Source organism: Nomascus leucogenys, chromosome 1a (assembly GCF_006542625.1).
Source record: "Nomascus leucogenys isolate Asia chromosome 1a, Asia_NLE_v1, whole genome shotgun sequence".
NCBI lineage: Eukaryota > Metazoa > Chordata > Mammalia > Primates > Hylobatidae > Nomascus > Nomascus leucogenys.
In genome coordinates this window covers 309,949-336,401 of record NC_044381.1, presented here as the reverse complement: position 1 = coordinate 336,401, position 26,453 = coordinate 309,949, and the positions used below count along the sequence as shown (strand labels likewise).

Genomic DNA, 26,453 nt, shown 5'->3' with positions numbered 1-26,453 from the left:
CCCAGCCCCAGAGCCGTCTCTCTACCCTACAAAACTGCAGTGTGTCTCATGGAAGGAAGGTGGGTGTGACACCCCACAGTACAGACAGTGGGTGCTCCTTCATCCTAATTAGACCTGGCTTGTTCTCTGAGGCCATCCCCTAAAGAGATACTTAACTTTAGTTCATTCATGATTCAGCAAATATTTGAGTGCCTATTAACACAGCTCTAGGTACTAAGACTATTCCTTTCCCCAGTCAGTGGCGAAGAAAAATAAGTGCATTATTTGATACAAGATGCTATGGGGAAAACAAGATAAGATAAGGAATAGAATGATGGTAGTGGTGGTGGTGGTGAGGTGTTATTTTAGAAAGGGAGGTGAGAGAAATCCTCTCTAAAGAGATGGCACATGAATATTGTCTTTGCCCATTCTGGCTGCTATTACAAAATACTGTAGATTGAGTGATCAAGTAGCTTAAACAACGAACATTTATTTCACACAGTTCTGAAGGCTGGGAAGTCCAAGATCAAGGTGCTGACAGATCCAGTGTCTGGTGAGGGCTCACTTTATGGTTTACAGATGGCCATCTTCTCGTTGCATCCTCACATGCAGACAGCAGAGAGGAAGTGAGCTCTCTGTGTCTCTTTTATGAGGGCAGCAATCCCATTCGTGAGGACTCCACCCTCATGACTTCATTATTCCCCATAGGCCCCACCTCATATAATACCATCACATTGGGGGTATGGATTCCAATATATGAATTTATGTGGGGTGGGGCACAAACATTCAGTTCATAACAAACAAAGATCTAAATGAAGTGGAGAAAGAAACTGCAGATATGGGGAAAACATTCCAAGCAGAAGGGATGAATAGTAACTGCCAAGTCCTGAGGTACAGCTTGTTTGGCCCACTTGAGATACTGGGGGAAGCCTGAATGGCCAAAGCTGAGAGAAGTAGCGGAAGGGGAATACTTGGGACCAAGGCAAGTGGAGCTTTAGGAACCAGATAATGACTTTGGATTTTATTCTTAGTGTGAGGAGAAGCCATTAGAGGGTTGAGTGAAGGGAAAGGATATCCAACAAGAACCTCCTGCCCTGTGTCTCATGAAGAGGCAGTATTTCAAGAAGAGGCTTAAAGCTGAGAGTGTTTTGCTAATCAGTGAAGACGTGACTAATGAGCTGCTGGGGAAGTCAAGCCTTCTGTAAGTGAAAGTGTTTGCGTTCATTGTACTCATAGGTACCTTCCCTAATGGTGACTGTGAGCCAGGACACTAGTTCAATTGTAACTACTTAGAAGTGGTAATTCATGGCACACTTAATGATTTCTTCCTATGTTTAATGACCTTAATATGTTCAATCATCATTTAAAAATTATCTTTCTTAGCTCTAAAGTAATAATTGCAAGAAATACATTAGGGTACTGGTATATGGGGGTTGCATAAGGAGAAAGAAGGCATTTTGAAGAAAGGTTTAACAAGAATTTAAAATATTTAGATGAATGGAGATATTTATATCCAAATATATTCATGTTCTTATAATATCCTTCTTATAAGAACTTTTCAAATTCTTCTACTTGGAATATATGATTTTTAAATCAATGATTATTGAAGAGTAGGAGTAAACTCTTACTTTCTGTTACCTAGGGCAAAGCGTATCTTGGTTCATTTCTGGGAGATAGAAAAAAGCTCTAGTCTAATTGTTTTTTCCAGAATAGAAAAGGATAATTTCTTAACATGTTCAACTGTATTAAAATTTATATTAAAACCAATATAACTAAGATTATCTAAAAAGCAGTGAGATAGGGAACATATCTATATCTATACACACATAATGGTCAGTATCCAGAATATGTAAGGTGTGTGTATAATTATACAAGAACTAACCTTTATTTGGATAAATGGCCAAAGATTAGGTACTATCATTTTTATACATGAAAAGGATCAACATAGACAAAAGTAATCATCCATAGTAACAGTAAAAGCAATACAATCTGAAGTAACTGAGTCTTAAGAAATAAAATGATAAGTTACAATGTTGGCATGGCTGTGTAGAATTTGATATTTGTAGATTTTTGTTAGCTTTCAAATTAGTATATACTTCCTAAAGGGTACCAACAATATTTAACAAAAGCCATTTCACTGAATATACCCTTAGATCCAGTAATTTCCCTTTTCAAGGGAAAATAAGTCAAAGGAGAAAAAAAAAATCTTGTTAGAACAACATTCATTATAGTCATGAAAGGCTAAAAATGACTTCAGTATCTAACATTTAGGGAAATTATTAAACAAACCATAATAATTCACAACAATAGAATATTACTTGCAGATAGAATATTATGGAGAAGTCTGTGTGAAATTAAGTGAAAAAAGAGACATAATATTGTGAAAGACTGTTTATAAGCAAGTACACTGATCAGGATGAAAAAGCATAGAATGGTTACATACAATTTGCATTGATGATTTTGTTTACCCTTTAATTTTGTATTTGGCTGCAAATGAATATGGCATGAAGAACATAAGAAAATATAAATCACTTGAAGGAGGTGTATCATAGGATATAGAAAATAATACCCAGGGTCAACAAGATTTGGAGCACCTGATACGAACAGCCAGGAAATGGGATGCCCATGAGGGTCTACTCTATGCTTCCAATGAAAGTGAGGATGGAATAATTGAAGAAATACTCCTCAAGACTAATTGAAACTAACATTCATTCCCAAAAAGTGAGCCATGTCAGCAGATGAGATTTATTTTTGGATTAAAAAATTACTTCAAAGAAAGTTTTAGATCTGTTATCGCGGCCCATATCGTTACGACATTAAATTTTTTTCTATATAGAAACAAATTTCTCGATTCTTAACAGATATCACACTTTAAGTAATGTCATATACAAATAAATTCCAGAAAAGCGGAGAATTTCAACCAACAGAAGTCACTGTAGTGGACTTTAACCTGGACTTTGTTGTGAAATAAAACTCTTGAGCTTGTCACACCAAGTTATATTGGAATGGGACAATAAATTCCAAAGATTCATTGAGTCCTTAAAATGGGTGGGTAGGCTTTATATATATGCTGGGCACAAATTCAAATCGACTAGGTTGGAAACAAGAAAAGGATGAATGGATTTCATGATTGTTTTGAATTTAGAATTTTGAATACAGTTATCCAATATTTCTTCTCCCCTCTTTTCATGAGAAGGGATTACGCTGAAATGGGGCCAGGCAGGCCACTGGTTTCCTTGAAGTCTTAGTTGAAATATGCTTCTTCAATCATTAACCAGTAAACAGATGTGAGTTCCATAATCTTCACTGTCAAGGAAAGTTACCTTTAGCACATGCCTGTGGCTCCCTTTCAATATGTGTGATAATTTTGGTTTCAAGGGTCATGTGTTACGGTCAAGTGCTGCTTCAGAATCTTAGAGGCTGTTCTACAACGCTTGATGTCTAAAGGTTGCCATGTTTCAATTTAACATCAGTTTTTGAATATCTGTTGTGCCAATATGATTTCTGGTATCCCTGATGTCTGGATAGGACATATATATTTTGTGGGGAAAACAGAAGAGGTGAAGCTAACACTGCATTGTGTACACTGGACAGGATCAATGATGATCCAGTTCCTTTGTCTTCCCAGCAAAGAACAGCCTCTGAAATGAGGCTAATGTTGACCACTTCCATAGATTATTGAGAGGGTTAACTGAGATAAAGGAATATGGGTGGCAGGAACTAAGTAAATGCTACTTCCTTTCACTTTTTATGTGCAAAGTATTTTGAAAGGTGTGGAGGGCAAAGGGGCTAACATTTTAGACTGAGTGGGTGGATGGGGAAGCAATTGCAAAAACAAATGTGTGATCCTTGCCGTCAGGGAATTTGCAACAGGTTGGAGGAGCCGGGCGAACACACTCAATTAGGGGAAGATAATGCAATTTAAAAAAAGGTGGTAAAAGTACTGAATGTGGCTGGAGTTAGACAGCCTTAGGATTGCAAATTAAGCCTTTGAGGTTAGTGCATGTGATGATTTGTATAACCCAGATTTGAAGAAAGGCTGGTACGCAGGGCAAATGCGTGCTAGGAAAATACTCTGAGAGACAGTTTAAAAAGACACACTTTAAACACACTTTAGACACACTTTAAAAAGTGATAAAATGTTGTAATTATACTCTTTACTTTTGAAAACTGCCTATTGTTCACTTCCCTGTATTTCAGGAAACATTTTATAATAAGCGAACTGCAACCCTTTTTTAATGTGTGTGGAAGGAGGTGTGGGAAGTAATGGCGTTGACTCTCAGCCACTTCTGGCTGGTCTCTGTCTTCGAGGGATTCCTGAGCCTCCACCGAAGCACCATGGGTGGGGCTGCTGTGAACTAGTCACGAGCTAGATTTGCTTGCTAGCCACTCCCGAAATTCTTACTGTGGTGTTGGAATAGGGAGGTGGAGGAAATAAGTATTTTATTTATACCTCTCCTTTGGGACTTACCACCTTTCAAGGTGTAGTTTCAGTTATTTGCAGGTGTGTCTTATCTTCCCTGTTGGATTGTAAATTGCTTGAGGGAGGAAGGGTCTCTTGTTGATTTTTCAATAAACAAAATGTTGTCAAAAGGAATTCCCTTTACTCCAAAGTCTTGCTGATTGAATTACATGGATCTTTTTTGTTGTTGTTTATTTAATAGCACTATTCAAGAGTATCTGAAACTATATCAGTATTCATTTAGTCTTTGGCATATTTGGGATTCAAAGGAAATTCATTCTCTTACCACGTCTGACTTGTACTCTCCCGGTGTTAGGGATCAGCCACGGCATGTTTTAGAGTCTTCATCTATATCCCTCTGGAAATTCAGTACTTTGACCACCTACTATTTGTGCAGAGGAGATCAGAGGAGGCACTTCTCTCACATCTGATAGCTAAACCAGACACGTGGGTCTGGTAAACAGAAGCAAGTGGAACCCAAAAGAAGACAAACTGACACATCTAACAAATGTAAGAAGGCCATTGTTTTCCCTGGGCATGGCTTTCTGGGAGAGCCCAGAGTTAAGTAGCAGTTGACATGACAGAAATGGCAAGAACACAGTGGAGTAGAAAGGTCTGCTGTCCCTGAGGCAAAGCCGGGTAATTCTTTCTTGGAAAGAGTGGGCATTACAATTGATTACTGGCACAGTGGGCAGGCATCCATGAAAAGCTCACGATCCGTTGCTGGTGATGTGGAGGCGGGTTGAGGGGGCGGCACGGTGGGCAATGATGATGATGATGATGATGATGACAACGACGATGATGTGGATGGAACCTGTACCAATTTTGATGCTTTGCACATCCAATGAATTTTGGTGCCCTCTTCCTCATAGTAGAAGGGAAAGTTATTTGATGTAGGTGTGGGCCGCAAGGTAATTGTAAATACTCATGTACTTGTGTAATTGAATTGATGGTAACTTATTTTTAGAAGTCCTCTAAGAAGCCAACCATCCAACCACAAAATTTCCAGTGGGAAATGAGAAGCAGATTGCCGAAGAGAACCTTGCTGCTTGCCGTCTGTACACATGCAGTACAGCGCTGGGTGCTGGTTATTCCTCCAGTACAATGGCTAATCTCTGGCCAGTTCCACCAAAGCATGTGAGCCAGGCTGGCATTGAGCTCCAAACTGCAGAGCCTTGCATATTTTGTTTTTCTCTGTTTGTTCATTTTGTGTCTACCAGTCTAACTGGTTGACGTTTGAAGCAGTGTGAAGAATGAGGGCTAACCGCAGTGCTTCCCAAAGAATTTTTAAAATTGCTCTTTCCATTGAATCCTATTATTTATACTATGAACAAAGTCTGTGTGACATTTAGATTTGGGGGAGAACAATTGAATAAAATTTTTCTCAGTCAGTCTGAGGTCACAGACCAAAGGTTTTTTTCTTTTCTTCTGAGATCCCCACTTATTGAAATACTTGGACTCTTTTTTTTTTTTTTTTTTTTTTTTTTTGAGACGGAGTCTTGCATTTTTGCCCAGGCTGGAGTGCAGTGGCATGATCTCAGCTCACTGTAACCTCCGCCTCCCGGGTTCAGGCGATTCTCCTGCCTCAGCCACCCAAGTAGCTGGGACTACAGGTGCGGGCCACCATGCCCAGCTAATTTTTGTATTTTTAGTAGAGACGGGGTTTCACCATGTTGGCCAGGCTGGTCTCGATCTCTTGACCTTGTGATCCACCCGCCTCGGCCTCCTAACGTGCTGGGATTACAGGCATGAGCCACCGTGCCCGGCAACACTTAGACTCTTTAAAGGATCATTTAAGTAGTATATTTATTAGGAGGCAGTAAAGTGTACTGTGGTGATTAAGAGCTTGAATTTGGGCTGAAATTCTGGCTCTGCAACTTCCATGCAACCCCACGAAAGTCACTTAGCTACTTTATTCTTCAGCATTTTCAGCTATAAAATGAGGGTAATTATATTCCTACCTCATTGACTTTTTGTTAAAAATTCAATGTTAAGTACTCAAATTCTTGCTAGTATTTATTGGACAATTTGATTGATCAAGGCACAAAGTATATACAGAAAAGTAGATGAAGTTCACCCCATTAAAGAGTTTACTACAGTGTTGTTGAGGAAATACGCATGTGAGACACAACCAACTGCCTGGGAACTCAAAGTGAGACAGGTTTTATTAGAGTTTAGAGGAGAGAAAGATCACTCCTGTGTAGGAGGCACACAGCATTAATAAAGCTAGAAGAAACAGTAGAAAGGGAAAGATGTCTTAACTGGGAGGGAAGGACCACAAGAACAAAGGCTCATAGCTACATCCAACATATCTCTACTGCTTTGTTGAGTGGTTGACCAGTGAAGACTTCTGGTAGCAGGCAGATGGGTCCAAAATGTATAAAACAGACTGGATATAGAAGATCCTCCTCCTTTATCTCTCTACTTATTTTTCCTCTAATGTGATGACTGCTACCTGCTCCCATGACATTTTGCTCAAATGGTCTTGAAACACAAGGATAAGAATGTCCCTCCAGTCTATACAAAAGGGAGAAACAGGATTGATAAGGAAGGAAGAACATGCTTATCTATAAATCCACAATCTGATGGAAGAACTATTCTGCAGAACATTTGGTGAGGTTAAAAGAAAAAGAAAAGCAGCCCATCATTTGATTGTTGTGGGAACCTTCTACCAGCCAAACAGATGGAGGCTGAGGCTGATCTGTTGATACTATACAAATGGCAAAACTGGAAAAGGCAATAGGAGGTGACCATCTCAGCTTCTTCTGGCTGAGTAATTGGGCTAAAAACAACCTGGTACCTTTCGGCCTATTTGTGTCACTTTTCAGAATACAACAAATAAATTGCTATATTGGATTTCACACCAACCATTAAGAGAGAATGACTTCATGGCATGGAAGATGGAGGAGCCTTTGATGACAGTGGTCCTGATCTCTTGGAAGTTTTTTTAAACAAACTTTTTATATGAGAACATGTTTAGATTTAGAACACTGTTACAAATGTAGTGAGAGAATTCTTATATCCCTCATACCAGTTTCCCCTATCTTTTTCTTATATTAGTACATACATTTGCCACAATTCATTAACTAATTTTGATATTTTGATATGCTACTGTTAATACTTTATTCAGATTTGCTGTTTTCCCCTAATGTCCTTTTTTTTTTTTTTTTGGTGGTGGTTCTTGTTCCAGGATCCCATCTGGAATACCACGTTATATTTGTCATTAGATTTGTCATGTCTACTTAGGCTCCTCTTGGTTATGACAGTTTCACAGATTTTCCTTGGTTTTGATGACCTTGACAGTTTTGAGAATTATTGTCAGGTGTTTCGTTAGAAAGTCCCTTGCTTGGGATTCGTCTCATGTTTTTTCTCATCATTAGACTGGAGTAATGTACACAGGAGTGTTTGGGGGACGTCATATCAAGGGTAATACTATTAATATGACTGATCACTGTTGATGCCGATCTTGATCATCTGGCTGAAGAAATATTTGTCAGGTTTCTCCACTGTAAAGTTATTCTTTTTATTCTCTTCTCTTTTTATACAGTAGTCTTTGGAAGCAAGTCACTCTTTGTAGCCCACATAGAAAGAGTGGAGTATCCTTTAGGGTGAAGTATCTATAAAAATTATGTGCAGTTATTCTGCATGAAAAATTTGTTATTCTCCCCATTTATTTACTCATCCAATCATTTATTTATGTCATTATGGACTCATGTATTTTATACTTTGAGTTATAATCCAAATACTGCTTCATTTTCTTGCTCATGTTGTTCCAGCTTTAGGTGGTTTTTTGCCTCCTGTTGCAGTTGGCTCCTGTAATCCTTGAAATACTCTTGTCGTTTTGGGGCTTTGTTTGTTTGCTGGCTTGCCTTGTAGCACCTTCTTACTTTCTGGCACCACGAGATGCTCTTAGCTCACTTGGTATATATTTCCTGTCTCAGATATCTCAGAATTTGTAACTATGAAGAAAAAAACTTTGGTCGAAGACATATTACTAGGGCTTTAGGAGAGCAGATTTAAAAACATTCAATGAAAATAAATCAGATCTCACAGCTTTTTAGGGATATGTAATTCAGAAGGGATGAGAGTTTCTGAAAAATGAAATCCTGATTAGACAAATATGATGAAACTTCATGAGAGATATGGGGAGACAGAATCTAAAGGAACCCATGTGGCTTCAGAGGACACTTTATGATTAATTTGTATTTTAAAAACAACATGCACAGAAGATGAAGAAAGGACTTATGATCGAACTAAGTTTCTAAAAATATCACCAAAAGTTACTTAGCTGCTGGTTTGTTAGAACAATTATATCACTCTACTAAATGAAATTATTTGGCTCACCTATAAAGCAACTATATTAAAATGGATGCTCTTGTCACCTCTCTGAAGTAATCTCTGGTCATCCTCATTTACTTAACGAATTTCACTTGCCCACTGTGTGAATTTTTTTTTTTTTTTTGAGACAGAGTCTTGCTTTGTTGCTCAAGCTAGAGTGCAGTGGCATGATTTTAGCTCACTGCAACTTTCCCGGGCTCAGGCGATTCCCCTGCCTCAGCACCCCGAGTAGCTGGGATTACAGGCACCCACCACCACACCTGCCTAGTTTTTGTATTTTTAGTAGAGACAGGATTTCACCACGTTGGCCAGGCTGATCTCGAACTCCTGACCTCAAGTGATCTGCCCGCCTCGGCCTCCCAAAGTGTTGAGATTACAGGCGTGGGCCACCACACCTGGCCTACTCTGTGAATTTTAATGCCTATTATGTGAACTCTTAGGCTCTGGGGATGCACAGTGGTAGATTTTTGGAGCTACCAAGATCTGTGCTCTCTTGGAGTTTATATTTGAATTACATATTATATATATATTATTTATTTGTGGGTTGTTTTTTTTTTTGAGACACAGTCTTGCTCTGTTGCCCAGGTTGGAGTGCAGTGGTGCAATCTCAGCTCACTGAAACCTCTGCCTCCCGGGTTCAAGCTATTCTCGTGCCTTAGCCTCCCAAGTAGCTGGGATTACAGGCATGTGCTACCATGCCCAGCGAATGTTTTGTATTTTTAGTAGAGATGGGGTTTAGCCATGTTGGCCAAGCTGGTCTCGAACTCCTGGACTCAAGTGATCCGCCCGCCTCAGCCTCCCAAAGTGCTGGGATTACAGGCATAAGCCACCGTGCCCAGCCACAAATAGATATTTTAAATATGACAATAATACATGCTTTGGAGAAAGGTAAAGGAGGTTAAAGGAATGGGGGGTTCTGAGGTGGAATGATGGGACTGTTATTTATATACGGCAGTTGAGGAAAGCCCCATTGCTAAGGTGGCATTTGAGCAGAGACAGGGAGGAAGCAAGGGAATGAGCCATGCGTATACCACTAGGAAGATTATTTCAGGCAGAGGGAATAGACAGTGCAAATGCCTGAAGCAGGAGTGGCTTGGAACACTCCAGGAATAGCAGGTTGGTCCATGAGCCTGGAGCGGGGTTAGCCAGGTAATGAGATGGAGTGAGTGAAGACAAACACAAGTTTGGGCAGGTGGTGTCTGGGATGGAATCATGGAAAGCACGTGTGAGTGGCTGTCGTGGGAGCTGTGTACTGCTGTGGAGTTGGGCTATGGAGGTCCTTATGAGGACTTGGTCTTTTTCTTTGAGGAGAGAGGAGCTATTGGAGGCTTTTGAGCAGAGGAATAGGGTCATCTGATTTCATACTTGAAAAGGACCACTCTGGTCACTCTGAATGTTGCAGAAGTAGAAAGACCAGTTAAAAAGTCTTTTACTCTACTAGTATATTTTGTCTTAATCTATTAATCTTGATCTATTCGTATGCATATTTCACATGTAGTAATTGTGTACATACAGTTTTGCCATCTGTGTATTTTAACATTTTTCTTCTGTTGCTCTGTAGTCCTCAGGCTTATAACATTCAGTGGCTACATAATAGTTTGTGTATTGGTCTCCTACTGCTGTTGTAAAAACTTAGCACAAATGGAATGGCATAAAAGGATACAAATTTATTATCTCACAGTTCTGGAGGTCAGAGTCCTAAAATCAAGGTGTTGGAGAGCTGCACTCCTTCTGGAGGCTCTAGGGAGAATCCATTTCCTTGCTTCTTCCATCTTTTAGAATCCACCCTCACTCCTTGACTCATGGCCCCTCACTCCATCTTTAAAGCCAGCAGCATCTTCAAACCTCACCTCTGCTTCAGTCACCACATCTCCTGTTCTGAACCTCCTGTCTCCGTCTTCTACACACTTTCGTGATTACTTTGGGTCCATTTGGATAATCTCCCCATTTTGAGACAATTTAATTACATCTTGAAGATTCCTTTTACTATGTAAAGTAGTATATTCACAAGTTCTGGGGATTAGGATGTGGACATCTTCGGGGACATTATTCAGCCTACCGCAGCTGATGTTTTATAGTTTACTTAACCATTTCCATTGTTGAATACTTAGAAGGCATCCAGTTTGGGACCATTTTGATATTCCTATACTTCCTATATTTATATACTTTGACCTTCTTTTCTTTCAGATTGTGTCTCTTAAGATAAACATCCAAGTTTAGGTTTCCTGGAACAAAGAGCATGAACATTTTATGTATTTGCTTCCAAATACAGTTAAATTATTGGTAAATATATAAGGATGTCCATTTCCCTACAACCTCACCAGGTTCGCTTTCTGTCACTTAAAGGTGTGTTTCCAGTTTGTTACAAAATGACATTTTATTGGTGTGTTTATTTTATTTCCTTGCTGGCTAGGTTGAACCTTTTTGGAGTGTGCATGGCGGCATATGTCATTTGTATTTTGAGAATAGTGTTATGTTTATTTTGCTTTTTAGTTGTATCTGGAGCTAGAAGAATGGGGACAGGATTAGACTATTAAGTAAGGGCGTAAGGCTAGCATGAATAGACAATGTATGCAGAACTATGTTGCTTTCAATTCTCCATCAAAGGAAATGATTTCCAAAATTAAAAGGGTGTTACTAAAGGGATTTGGATGACAATGAAAGAAAATCCAGGTAATTTGAATGCATTTACCTCTCTGCGGCACACTGGATTGTATCTCAGGGTTGGCAGGGTTGAAGGAATTAGCAGGCATCATCTTTGAGCCATTGCTGATGATTGGTGAGTGAACTTGGAGAGTGGCAGAGGTTCCAGAAGACCAGAGATATGCAGATGTTGTTCTATATAGCTTTTGACAAAGTTGAATTCCTAAAACTTTCAATGTATGAAATGCACCCTTGCAAAATCTCTGAACTGTCATCATATAAATTATTTAGGAGTCCAGAGAAGAGATTGCATTGATCCTTAGGAACCAGCATAAATCTCCTAATGCGTAGTGACCAATTGTCACATTTTCGTTTGTAAAAGGGGCTTCTGTGTTGGAAGATAATGCGAAAGACGTCAAAGCATTTGACAAATATCTCTCGCCGGATAATAGAGAGATGTTGGAGGATGACAGAATAATGCCATAGATTCATAGCTGATTCTATTCATACGCCATAACATAGGTAATGACTGAGTGTTCGTCGGCCTAGAAAGAGGTTTCTAGTGGCAGGTATTTAGGGTTTTCTTGGCCCCAAACTGAAGAAGGATCCTTAGAACTTGGATAGAAATCTGAAAAATTCATATTTATGTGGCTGATGATGTAAACCTGTAGAATAAATCTTCATAATATGAACTATGAAAATAGGCCAACACCAACTAGATACATTTAACAGAAATAACGAGAACTTCTAAAATTGAGGTTGTATTTATAAGTGAAACAACAGTTGATTTTATTTTTGGCCATCTTGAATTTCACCAATTAAAAATAAAAACAATAACACTTGTATAGTGAAAATGACTTTTTAAGGTTAATTCGTGTGTGGTAGGAGAATGCTGGGTCCACCTACATATGGTTGCTATGAGAGCATGCTATAATAAAGAATTGCTGGACTGAGAGGAAAAGATGTGAGTACTGTTCTTGTCACCACCATAAACTAGTTGTCATCTTGGGCCAGTAGTTGCCATCACCTTCCTTGGATCTGCGTATTCTCATCTGAAAGCTGGAGATGACAAGGGGTGGGTGAAGTTAATCACTGCTCCATTCCCGCTCTCATGTGTATCAGGCAGTACAACTTGATTCTCATGTCCCTTGGCGAGTTTGGCCAAATCTCTAGACTTTTAAATGGACCCTTCCAGATATTTCTAGCTTAAACAGACCCTTTCGGGCCCTCTCTGAGAGGGGGCCCCTTTTCTTTTAATCTGCAAGTTCCTTCAGATCACCCTTCTTCAGGATCGTATTAAACTATCCACATTTTCAACGCTTCAATCCAAGTTTCACACAGTGTACTTGAGCCCACTTTGATCTCAGGAAGGCCAACATTTTTTTTTCTTTTTTTTTTGAGCTCAGGCCCACACCTCGACATTTCTGGATGAGCCTATAGCCTCTTCTTCACCGGCCAAAAAAGTTCTCCATGGCTTTACCATGGGGTCCAGCCTTCAGTTTCTCCACTCTCCGTCAGCCGACCCTGAACAATCCTGGCCACCGTCTGCATTTGATCATCGACTGTTTCTCTGGCTTCCTCCCCGGCACCACTGTTTTGATTCTGCTGTAATCTTTATGACCGTTTAATTTTGAACTTTTAAACTGCATATTTTATTTTCCTGTTTCCTATCTTCACACTGTCATTTGTAAAGGAGTTTAAATATTTCGTGTGCCTCAATTTACTCTTGCTTAGTCTGATTTTCCCCTCTTACCAGTCCTCAGATGTCATCAAGTCTTTGTTTTCTGCTCTTATGGGACACAACATTTGTACATCTTCATACAATCTAGCCTTTGGCTTCTTTTGTCTGTATACTTAGATTAACCTCTCAGAGTTGGAGATCTTTGACTGAGGGATATAGTAGTATAGTTCTTGATCCATTTTGGGTACCTTTAATTTTGACTGACAAAGACAAGAGGCCACGTTAGCACATTATATTCTTTCCTTAAAACTTTAAAATATTTAAGAAGTCAGCATTTATATTTAAACATAAATTTCAGCCTCCTTCTTGGGGCTTCCCTTAATACCAAAGTAATTTTGGTTGGAGGAATGTTTTGCAGCCTGTGATAGCTCAGATTGCAACACTTCTCAGCCTGCTGTTTCCTGTGCTTCTCCTCTAGCTCCTTCCACTGAGAATTCTCTCCAGGCAGCATTTTCACGCTTTCAGTGCTCATTTCAGGCACTCTCTGCTCTGCTGTGCCTATGCATGCTTGAGGCTTTGCCCTAAACTCATGTGACCTGCATAGCTAATTTCAGGTTCTCAGTCTAGGCTTACTACTGCTGAACCCAAGAGACTGACGTATTGCCCAGACTCCTGCACGCTGTCTGCCAGCCACAGGTACATCCTGGGGTCATGTATTATGCTCCTGGTTGGCACATTGGGCAGGGAACAAGCTACCCATTGTGGCTGTGACCAGGTGTAGAGTCTCCGCTTATCTGAAAAACAGTTCTTTGACCTCACTACCTGCGGCCAGTCCTTCCTGCTACTGTGTCCTTGATAGGCCAGCTCCCCACCCTTTGCCTAGAAAGCATTCCCAATCCCTACCAGTAAGATAAAGGGAGCAAAACAGGAAGCCAGTTCTGTGTGGCCCAAGGCTCTGCTATACATGTGTTTGCATCCAATGTCTGAATTTTCTCCCTGAAGAAATGGAAGATCTTGGGATGGATCTTTTGGTAAGATTTAGATGTTGCGTAGCTCCTAACAAGGCTTTATAAATATAAGTACTTAAAGCCTTTAGGACATGGATACTTTCAGAAAGTGTTTTTAGTTTATCTGATGTCTATACATGTTTTTGGGCTGGCTAAATGCTAAGTAGTTCTAATACAGTATGATACAATGGGTCTCTACAGTTACAGTCTCTTGGGTTCAATGGAAGTTAAGTGGCTGTTATATGTGTAGTTCACAACAGTAGAAGAAAGAAATAACCTGTGTCTTCTCCGTAATCACAGAGATACCGAGCATAAGGACTCAGGTGCCTTTTAATACATTTTTATCGTGAAGCTCTCTGATAGTGGTCTTCTGTCCAATGCAGGAGTTCAAACTTCATAACTAGGACTCTGGTTCCGTAGCTCTGATGAAATCACTGGAGCTCCTTTAGCAACTGAATTGTTTGCATGTCATAAAATTATGATATGCTTCAAAGGCAAATATTTATTTAGTGAGAAATACAGGTGTGCACAGTAAGGCTTGTGCCTTCCTCATGGCGTATTTCCTTATGAAGTTCATTAGTCTCTGACTCTAGGCAACGTGATATTATGGGAGTGGCACAGACCATAAATATCACAAGATCTTAGCTCAAGCCATGGTGTAGCTAGTTATCCCCGAGTTGGAAGACTTCAGGCTCAGAAGCCACTTGGTGTGCCAGAGGTCTTTCACCTACAAACCTGAGAGGGACTGGGGGAAGTTTTAGATCAGGTCATTTCTAAGAAGTCTTTTAGCTTTAAAATCTCAAATTAGTATTTCTAAATGCCATTTTACCCACTTTTATATAATTACTTGCCCATTTAACCAAACTTAGAAAATTATGAAGAAAAAAATATATCTACTCTTTCATTCTCTAACACAGATAAAATCATTGTTCATGTTCTGGAGTATTAGCTTCCTTTTTTCTGAGCAGATATATCTAAGAATGCCTAAAACAGTGTGTGTGCATACATTTCAAAAATTGGAATCATATATTTTTTCATAAATTGATTTGTGTTTCATTTAACATTATCCCGTGTCATCTGAGTAGAACTTTGAGTTTTTATCCAAAACTAGATTTCCTGGGTCACTTTTGCAGTTTCTTTGGAATTTTCCATATCGAAGGCGATGTTATGCAGTCTCCAAACTAAGCACCCTTGGCTTCTGAATGTGCTGTAAGTACAGTCAGTTGATTCCATTCCAGAGAACAAGCAGTAGAAATATCCCAAAGCCCTCTGCTTTCTTGCCGTCACTGCGTGGGTAGAGACTGCCATGGCTAGGGGTCAAGGTGGAGGATGAGGGGTGACCCCTAAAAAATGATATTAGCTTGTGACCAAACAGTGTCTCAAATTGTCTCGAAAGCCCACCAACCCATTGTGGAATGACCTCTACAAATAGTTTTGCTTCTGCACAACCAGGTGAGATGGGGCTGACTCTGAGCAAAGAGATAAAGAAGGGAAACTTGGTAACCAAGCCTTTTCTTTCTGTTCTCTGCCTCCCTTCTCCACACCTCACCTCTTCCTCTCTTTGGCATTTCTCTTCACCCTCTCTAGCCCCCCAGTTATCACTTTCTCCTCCATGGGCCTGTTACATTTTGTTCATGCTGCTGATAGAGTCCTTATCACATATTACTTATTGGAAGATTTGGGCGGTAGTTGTTGGGGGTGGGGAGAACCAGGGTAGGTTATCATGGCCCTACTCATAAGAAGTTTATGTCTCCTCACTTCTATATGAGTTTCAGAATTGGAAGATAGTCTTAGCTGAGGTTAGAAGAACATGTGAAGCTGAAATATTACTGAATATTTAAAAATTATTTTCCACTATTATTTGTTTCCTTGCATGTGATTTCAGTGACATTATGGGTTACATTGGTTTTGGTGGCCTTGCTTGGAATTTCAATATCAGAGAGCCTATATTAAGAAATCTTACATTTAGTGGGAAGTTTTACTACATCACTAGATGTACTGTAAGGTCATCTAGTTTCTGATTCTAAAGTTCTATGATTTGTAGCACTGTTTCCATGGGAAAGTGCATTCCAAGTTCTAAACAGCTGAGTTTTGGATCTCAGCTCCTTTGAGAGTTGTGGACCAGTCAGACACAAAATTATCTTTAAATATACAGATAGGGGTATGTAATTTGCGTTGTATGTGGAACTAACCACCATTTGAGCCCTTATTATGTGTCAAGGGCTATAATAAGAGCCTTCATACATTCACTTATTCCCTTCTTCACCATGATTGTTTGAGGTAGGCATTATTATCTCCATTTTACAGATGAGGAAGCCAAGGCCCAGCAGAGCTGAGATGTGACTGCAGAGCTGTCCAACCCCAGTCCTGTGACCTTTCTCTGGTGCCTGATACCTCTCAGCTTTTGAGGGCCTTTTCTCTTTCTGCATCATCTCTAAAGGTCCTTCTAGGAGAGAGGTGAAAGGTAATTCTTTTGAAAATACCTATTTTAAAGCAGTATTATTCCCTTCGAGAGACCCATTGATTCCCTTTGATGGAGCCCAATGCCATGCTGGATCTTTGCTGTTTCTGAGTGGTGTGAATGGGCAGCTGATGTGGGTGGCCTCAGGAGCCTGTAGAAAGAGGTGCCCCAGGAGAATCTTCTACACAAAAGAGCACTACAGCATCTGACTGCAAGATTCAAATAAACACACTCAAAATGGTCTGTAGAGAATAGAGTGGTCAACAGTGATGCACAGCAGGTCTCTCTCTTTTTAAAAACAGATTTAATTATAGTATTCACACAAATCTAACTGAAAATATGAGCCAGGATGTTCATTTGTTCACTCACTCATCAGCTCTCAGACTTTGAATGAACCCACATAGGTACCAGATTTTGTACTAGGCCCTAGGAGGGTACAAAAGTGGGTGAAACATAGTCCCTGCTTCAAGGAGCCCAGAACCCAGTGGGGAGTGAAACCTTCAGATCCTCTGCTGTGCATTTTAAAAATAGCCCAAATACCAAAACTTTTTTTTTTGAAACAGGGTTGTTGCTCTGTCTCCCAGGCTAGAGTGGCCCAACTATCGCTCACTTCAGCCTTGACCTTCCAGGCTCAAGCAGTCCTCCTGCCTCAGCCTCCTGAGTAGCTGGGACTACATTTCCATGCCACCATGCCTGGCTAATTTTTTATTCTAGTATAAAGTTGGGGTTTCGCTATGTGCCCAGTCTGGTTTCAAACTCCTGGGCTCAAGTGATCGTCCTGCCTCAGCCTCCCGAACTGTTGGGATTACAGGCACGAGCCAGGCTTGGCCCAAGATGTCTTTTTTTTTTTTTTTTTTTTTTTTTTTTTTTTTTTTTGAGACGGAGTCTCGCTCTGTCGCCCAGGCTGGAGTGCAGTGGCGCATTCTCGGCTCACTGCAAGCTCCACCTCCCGGGTTCACGCCATTCTCCTGCCTCAGCCTCTCCGAGTAGCTGGGACTACAGGCGCCCGCCACCACGCCCGGCTAATTTTTTGTATTTTTAGTAGAGACGGGGTTTCACCGTGGTCTCGATCTCCTGACCTCGTGATCCGCCCGCCTCGGCCTCCCAAAGTGCTGGGATTACAAGCGTGAGCCACCGCGCCCGGCCCAAGATGTCTTTTAATGTCAGTTTTGAATGAGCTTTCATAAGAACAGTGCATATGTGTGAGGAGAAATCCCTTTCACATAGTGTAGATTTGGTAAGCAATATTTCCAATATCAGAAAGACTTGGTCAGTGTGTGTTGATTTGCTAAAAACCCACTGGCATATAAGGATGCTCTGGCTGTTGACTTTTCACATTTGCTTAACCAAAGTGCCAGTTTATTGAAGATGAGTTCTGTGTCATGTTTTACTGTCCTGCATGTTAAGATTTGCTTTTCACGACACTAAGACAATGGGAGATTGAATGGGTGGAGTTAAAGAGGCCTCTGTCCTTCCACTGATTCTCCTTGGGTTTCCTGCTGAGTATGGGTTGAGGCTCTGGCCTTCCCAGCTGGGTGCCACATGAATGTACCAGGAATCCTGTTAGGGTGACATCTAAGAAGAAGACTCATAAGGCACAATATTGGGAACTCAATCAGAGCTTGTTTCAGGAGGATCAGGGCTGAGCTTGGTGGGGGTTTCTGGTGATAGGGATTCCTTCCTGAAACACAGTTGTCTTCCTGGAAAAGAAGGAAAGTGTAAGAACGAGAACCACTGATGTATGCAGGAGGTCCGTAGCCTCAGTTGCCATAGATACTGAAGGCTCTGCATGGCCTGGCCAAGGCTGGACAATGTTACAAGGTGGACCCACAAACCACAGTGATCTTCATCCTCAAGCTGGGGCATGCCGGGCCTCATTTTTGGAAAGTACATTTTCCATGAGATGTGCTAGCACAATGGGGTTCTATGTATAATCTGTCTTGAACAAATAGGTTTCATGGGAGGCCATGAAAAAACAACTTCATCAAGTCTCCCACTCTCCCGTTAAAACTTATTCAGTGGAAAGCATTTCCCCTGTTTTCTGGATGAAAATATATCACGTGGCTGTTCTGATTCCTCATATATAATAAAAAGCCCCACTTTAATTTGCCAGATATTTAAAATGTCTAGTGTCATGGGATAGTTAAAGCTTCCAACTTCATTCATATTTGTAACTGCCCCCCTTCCCCTGGCTAGGGCCTGTTGCAGGGAGAGGGGGCTGTGGTTGGAGGCTTTTTCTCTTGCTTACTCAGTAGCTATGACTTCTGGACTGGGGTAAGGGGCTGGGTGGGGAACAGGAAGGAGTGTAGGAAAGCTTTTACTAGGCAGGCGGTATCATAGGAGAGCTCTTTTTGTGTTGTGGGTGTTTAGAGTTGATTCTTTCTCTTGTGGGGCCCTTTTGTGGGTTCTTTGGAGATACCCTCTCACCTCGTCTCTGGGGGCCTCTCACCTCCAGTTTCCTTGGTGGGGCTGCTGCACTCTCTTCAGCCTAATTGCAGACTACTTCCACAGTCTCTAGAAAGCCCACCAATCCATTTGGACTCCTGTCTGCTGGGTTCTGTTGCTGTCCAGGTGGCCCTTGTTGGGAAGACCCCAATATATAGCCCTGTATACATGCTCATGGTGTGGTCCATGGGAAACAGTCACACTTCCTTTGTTCCCACCAACTGGGAGAAGGCAGGCTGCTCCCAGGGCAACCGTCGTTTCCTTTGGCTTGTCCGTCAGCATCCAGCCAGCTCTCCAGTTCTTCAGATTCCTTAGGCAGAAGTCCCAAACAAGGTCACAGTGCCTTCCATATTATAAGAACCTCATGCTCTCCAGGTAGTCCTGTTGAGCCCCCTCACTAGGCTGGAAAGGGGAGAAGCAGGGAGGGGCAGGTACTCTTATCTCTTCCTAAGCTTAGTCCTTTAGGCTAGGACCAGACTGGACTGCAGCCTGCTTGCTTCAAACATTCTCTCCTTTTAGGCACCAACAAACAGTCTGACCTACTTGTAGCCTCAGCGTAGGTAAGAGGTTTCAGACCAGTGAAAAAGGTTTTGGGCTATGTTCTTTGAAAAACTGCATCTAGGCCTGGCACTTCACTTAGGAATCTGCTATCTCATCCATCTTAGTGGCTTGTTTGACACATCCCATTTTGACATTCTGTAAGACTTTCTTGGGAAGCAGGGCTTATCCTTAGCTCTTGGAGATGCACATGACATGCAGCATAGAAAAGGCTCTTGGGAGTAGACAGGAGTGTCCACTTCACTCCAGCCTCTTGCTCTCCTGCCCTCCTCCTGCTCTAGGGCCTGTGCTCCACCTGAATCTTCCATCCAGGAAGCTCCCTCTCTGGTGCCTGCTCCCACTCTGTGTTGCCAGCTCCTTCTGTTCCTTTAGGATTCCTTAATGTTCCTTCCTTAGGAAAGACTTCTTTGTTCAAACCCCACCTAAGTAGATCTCCCCTAATTTTGTTTTCTGTTACTGCAATTCCCTTTATTTCCCTCAAAGTACATCTTATATTATAAATGATAATGTTTCCAAATAAATTATACAAGCTATTTAGTGTCTTACTCTTGCATCAGATGGTAAGCCCCATAAAGGAAAATTCATGTCTGTTTTATTCAGAACCTAACCAGTGCTCACTAAATGTATGTTGAATAAATGAATGAAAGCATGAATTAAAAAGTTACTTTTGTTTAAGCTGTTCTTTCCCCACATGTCTCTCTTCTTTTGTGTTAACTCTTTTTTTTTGGGGGACATAGTCTCGCTCTGTCACCCAGGCTGGAGTGCAGTGGTGCCATCTCGGCTCACTGCAACCTCCACCTCCCAGGTTTATGCTACTCTTGTGCCTCAGCCTCCCGAGTAGCTAGGACTGCAGGCATGCATCACCATGCCTGGCTAATTTTTGTATTTTTAGTAGAGACTGGGTTTTGCTATGTTGGCCAGGCTGGTCTTGAACTTCTGGCCTCAAGTGGTCCACCCACCTCGGCCTCCCAAAGTGTATTAACTCTTAACAAACAGATTCTTAGTTATATGGCATGCACAGAGTTTTGGAAGTACTGAGACAAGGCTTAATTTTTGATATATTTTTCTTTTCATCATCATCTCCCCTCGCCCTTTCTCTCCTCTCTCTGTCTCACTTTCTCCTTCCCTCTGGCTCTGTCTTTTTCTCTCACTCTCTTCTAACAAGAACTTAGTTTGAGGCAAGTGGAGCAGAGGTGCCACCCCATTTTACAGATACCGACACCAAGGAGAGTTAGCTGTGCGATAACCTAAGGGGTTAGTCGCAGGCATGGCCCAGAGCTCACCACTTCCATGTCTCTTCTGGTCTTGTCCTCTCTGTGCCTCTCCTGCAGTCCTTCATGTCCAGCTGTCCTCTGGCCTTGCAGCAAGGCCTGGCTTACCACTTCCAGATCCTGCCAAGGTGGCAGCAGCCTGGCCTCGGGCTGGAATGGAAAAACTAGTTCCCAGCCCAGAATCTATCTTGCATGGTACACAGCAAGAGAAATTCTCTTCAAGATGCAGCCCCATGAAAGCAGCATGTGTACAGATAGTAGATCCCCAAAGTTGTCTTAGCCTCCCCTAACCCCCTCACACCGGACCTGTCCCTGCCCTTGGCCCACACAGTTGGGGATTCATGGGCTATGGGAATGTCTTTCTCCTTAGGAATAGAAGCTGGATTCTGAAGGAAGGCGTTGGACTTAAACTAGGCTTGGCGATCGCCTTCCCTCTCATTCTTTCCCTGCCTATTCCATAGACAGTCCTAACTCTGGCCACAAGTCAGAGAATTTCACATTCCTCCCTTAACAAGTTTTACTCTGTATAAGGCCCTGGGGGCAGTCTAGACTTCCTGGGCAACAGTTTGGGTGTACTTGCTTCAGGAGGAGGAGGAGGCTTATCTCGTATGTGCACATTCTTCTGGTGTGTCCTATCTGGTTATTATCAAATCGAAACTGCAGCAGTTGAAGTTTGTTGCTTAATTACTGTCTGTTGATTGTAAAATAATAGACCACCCATTTTGTTGGTTAGTTATTACTGCCACGTCGTTATAAAGTGCGCGCTGTAACATGGCAGTGTTTTCTTTTATGCTGTCTTTTTGATGAGTATCATTATTTACACTAATAATAATGCCTTGCATTTGAAATATGCTTCAGAGTTAACACAGCACTTCCATTTTATTATCTCATCTGGCTCTGTTATAAGGAAATGCAAGCAGGCAACTAATTTTAGGAGAGTGGGAGGTAAAATTTTTATTCTAGATATTACTTTACTATAAATTTTGGCATAATATAGCTTCTTTTTACAGCAAGTATTTATTACTTTAGTTAAAAAATTAGAAGTGAATTTTAGAATTGTATGATTTGCGGTTTTTTACACCTTCTTGTCATAATCCAAAACGTAGAGTACTAGAAGACATATTCAATCCAGGGTCATATAAAATCATAATATCTTAGCTAAAAGCCACTCCTAGAATTTGATCCACAGTATGGTTTAACACTACATTGTAAGGAAATGGATTGTCGACCGCAGAGTTTGCTTAGCATAGAGGCCTCATTTATGTATTTATTTAGGTAAAACTCCTAGAACATAAAATTAACCATTTTACTATGAAAAATGAGGTGAACACCACCTCTATCTAGTTCCAAGATATGTTCACCATTCCAAAATAAAACCCCATCCTCACTAAGCAGTCACTCCCCATTCCCTACTCCCTGTAGCTCGAGGTAACCCCTAATCTGCTTTCTGTTTCTGTGGATTTAATTGTTCTGGGTAGTTCACATAAAAGGAATCATACAATCTGTATCATTTTGTGCCTGGCTTCTTTCACTTAGTGTAATGTCTTACGGTTCATCCACATTGTGACTTGAATCTAGTGCTTCATTCCTTTTTACAGCTGAATGCCCAAGATTTTGAATATCAAAACATTTCTGGGATTATGGAAACTCCAGCCCCACAGACACACAGTCCCACCATATCCTTCTCTCCACTGGCAATGACTTCTTCTCACAGCAAGTGTGGGATTTTAGTCCATAATAAAGTACAAATGCATGTGCAGTTATATCTGTAATTTGCTGCATTTTACTTTAGACTTGGGAAGAAGGCTCTAGACAGTTCTATGCAAAGATTACAGGTGATTGTATTCTTCAGACACTCATGTCATGAAAGTTTGTGCCAGCATAATTTTTAAAGACAGTGCTGAGAATATGCCTGGATTTATAGTTTTCTTGCAGTAGGCCCCACTCGGAGGCTGGGTTTCAGATTTCTTTTCTTTCTTTGTTTCTTTTTTTTTTTTTTTTTGACAGAGTTTCACTCTTGTTACCCAGGCTGGACTGCAATGGCACGATCTTGGCTCACCACAACCTCCGCCTCCCAGGTTCAAGCGATTCTCCTGCCCCAGCCTCCTGAGTAGTGGGATTACAGGCATGTGCCACCACGCCCGGCTATTTTTAGTAGAGGCGGGGTTTCACCATGTTGGTCAGGCTGGTCTCGAACTCCCGACCTCAGGTGATCCGCCCACCTCTGCCTCCCAAAGGGCTGAGATTACAGACGTGACCCACTGCACTCGGCCGGGTTTCAGATCTTTTCTCCAGCCTCTGTAGGTGACAATGTATAAAGAAAAAAGAATGAGCTTCTGAGGTGGACAGAGCTGGGTTCAAATCCCGCCTCTACCACTTGTTAGCCATTTGTCCTTGGGCACATGACTTGAAGTTCCCTCATGGTAAAATGAGAATAATAATATCTACTCATGGTCCCCCAAAGATATCCACATCCTAATTCTTAGAACTTGTAAATGTTACCTTATTTTGAAAAACAGTCTCTGTAGATGTGGTTGAATTAAGAATTTTGAGGGGATTACCCTGTATCATTCAGGTGGGCCCTAAATATTTTACAAGCATCCTAACGAGAAAGATGCAGAGGGGAACAGAGAGGGACATGCAGGGGAAGGTGATGTGAAGACATAGGCAGAGAGTGAAGTGATGTGGCTACCAGCAAGGAGTGCCAATTCTGGCAGCCACCAGGAGCCAGAAGGGGCGAGGGACAGAGTCCCCCTGTAGCCTCCAGAGAGAGCACAACCCTGCCAGCACCTCAGTTTCAGCCCAGTGACATTGGTTTTGGACTTCTTGCCTCCAGAACTGGGAGAAAATAAATTTTCATAGTTTTAAGCCACCAAATTTAGCGTAATTTGTTACAGCAGCCTCAGGAAATGAATGCACTTCTCTTATAAGGTAACATGACCACCTGTAACCACATGTTACAGTTTGTTTTCCTCCTAAAAAGGACAGAAGTCCTTGTATCAAAGGTGTTTCTCAAGCTTTAAGTACAGAGGTTAAGAGTTTGAGAGCAGGGTTTCTCAACCTGCCCACTAGTGACACTTAGGGGCCAGAACATTGTTTGTTGTGGGGCGGTCCTCTGCCCTGAGGATGTTCAGCCGCGTTCCTATCCACTAGATGCCAGTAGTTCCTTCCCCCTAGTTACAACAACCACAGATGTCTCCAAACATTGCCACATGTCAACTGGGGGACAAAACTACACCCTGTTGAGAAACACCGAGGTAGAGTACAAATTAAGTACAACTTAATACCAGCTCCATCACTAAGTAGCTGTGTGGCCATGGGCAAGTTAGGCACCCTCTCTGAGCCCCAGTTTCATTATCTATAAAATAATAACAGTCCCTATATCACAGGGTTGTTGTAAGGATATTCAAATGATGTAATGTGTGTAAAGGCTTCAGAACAGTGCCTGGCAAATTGCAAAGTATTTAAGGCAGGAAAATGGTTATTAACCCATGCTCTGCCATACTACTTTGTCACACTGTTTTCCATAGTTTCTGTTATAGAACTAATGGCCATTGAAAACATTTTCCAAACAGTAACTTCTGTTATAAAGATGCACATATGTTTTAATATTAAACATCCTTCCTTCATTGCCCTCCCCTCTCACCTTTCAGCTCCCCAGGATTTGTATGCATAGATTGCCTGTCAGTTATGCTAACTCACTGAACTCTTTATATAATTCCCTGGATAAGCTGTAACAACAAGCAACCCTTCCATCTGTCAGTGATAGTTCTATTATTCCATAATTACAGCTTTCTCCTCGGTGACGTAGCTGTTGCATTCACATGAATGTGTCAGTGTCTCCATTCAAATGTGTGAAATATTTAGCAGCGTTTAGCAGGTTTTGGTGAAACGTTAGAAAGTGATTTGAATAGATACCATCATATACTTTTGTAAGAAGAGGACCGTGCTCCAACTGTGACCCAGGTCACTGTATCTCTAAACACTGGAGACACAGCAGTGAATAAAATGAAGATCCCTGTTCTCAATGAGTTTGCATTCTAGCACATTAGAATACTTATATGCACAATCAATTAGTAAATGGTATAGTGTTTAGATAGTGATAAGACTATGGGAAACCAGCAGTTTAGGGAAGGGGGTTGGGAGTGCTGAAGGTGGCACAAGCGGGCAGGTTGTGATATTAGAGGGGACAGTTTTTAATCCTTTCATGGGGATAATGAAAATATCTTTGACGTGGATTGAAAACCAGTGTTTGTTGATGCACCTCTGCTGATGACTAATGGTTGGGATTCCTAAGTCTTTCAAAGATGGTGAACCTTTTGCTCCTTCCCCACAGACTGCCTGGGAGTGCCTTTCAAAATTAAGCCATGTGCCTTTGGTTTATCCCAGCTGCTGTGGGAATTCTTTATAGAAACGGTTCAGGGATCATTATTGGCAATGCGGTCTCAGGGAAGAAGTATGCCTGGTAGTTATTGTAAAGTGGATGACTTTGGGCAAGTCATGTAACTTCTTTTTTTTTTTTTTTTTGAGACGGAGTCTCGCTCTGTCGCCCAGGCTGGAGTGCAGTGGCACAATCTCGGCTCACTGCAAGCTCTGCCTCCCGGGTTCACGCCATTCTCCTGCCTCAGCCTCTCCGAGTAGCTGGGACTACAGGCGCCCGCCACCACACCCGGCTAATTTTTTTGTATTTTTAGTAGAGACAGGGTTTCACCGTGGTCTCGATCTCCTGACCTCGTGATCCGCCCGCCTCGGCCTCCCAAAGTGCTGGGATTACAAGCGTGAGCCACCGCGCCCGGCCAAGTCATGTAACTTCTAAGCCTCAGTATTGTTATAACGGTTGTAAGGTTCAAATGAAATAATGTATAGAAAGCACGTAGACCTGTGTCAAGAGCATAATTCTCAGAAAATGTTGGTAGTTGTAATTTGATGATTAGCATAAAAGCATATTTCTAAGGTACTATGTAAATATTGGTGGCAATTGCCATTTCTTTCTAAAGCATACCTGTAATTATCAGCTTTTCGTAGGCAAACATTTCTTGCATAAACCTTGCCTGCCAAAGAAGGGTCTGCATAGAGAACCTATAAACTCGTCTCTTGTGAGCTTGGGCTTGGACACTCTTTGAATACTCTGTGCAAACTTTCACAAAGACTGAGATGAGAGAATGAGAAAGAATCGAGGCAGGGAGTAGTTCAGGTAATAAAAGTCCAGCTGCCAAAAGTGCAGTTTTGTAATTAGTTCTCATGGGTGACTCCAGAGATGGACTTTTCTGGGTAATTATATGGCCCTTCATTTTGTTGGTAGAGATTTACATAGACATTTGTTAAATGATTTTAGAATAGAATGAGTTGCCTAGTTATGCTGAGTGAATTGAGAAATTCCTCAAAGAGTCATGGGCTTCATTGGGAAATGATCGAGATCAAGGATGGAGCCCGTCTGGAATTCATTGCTGCACTGCAAGGAAAGTTTGGGAACTAGTAGAAGTAGTAGTTACACAACATTGTGAACATACTAAATGGTTACTTTAAAATGTTTAGTTTTATGTTATATGAATTCAGATAATAATTTTCTTAAAAATGGATTTCTGACAGTGCTAGACCTCAAGCTCAG

General features: G+C 41.5%; 1 protein-coding gene across 2 annotated transcripts in view; it reads left to right on the top strand.

The window, feature by feature from the left end:
• PIP5K1B (phosphatidylinositol-4-phosphate 5-kinase type 1 beta) overlaps positions 1-26,453 on the top strand; it is a 307,597-nt gene that overhangs the window by 22,010 nt on the left and 259,134 nt on the right. The window contains exon 2 of one of the 2 annotated variants that reach the window (XM_003273866.3): positions 16,418-16,574. The exons of the other annotated variant lie outside the window; for it this stretch is intronic. The gene's annotated coding sequence lies outside the window, so the exon portion shown is untranslated. The remainder of the gene's footprint in view (positions 1-16,417; positions 16,575-26,453) is intronic. 2 annotated transcript variants of the gene reach the window in all.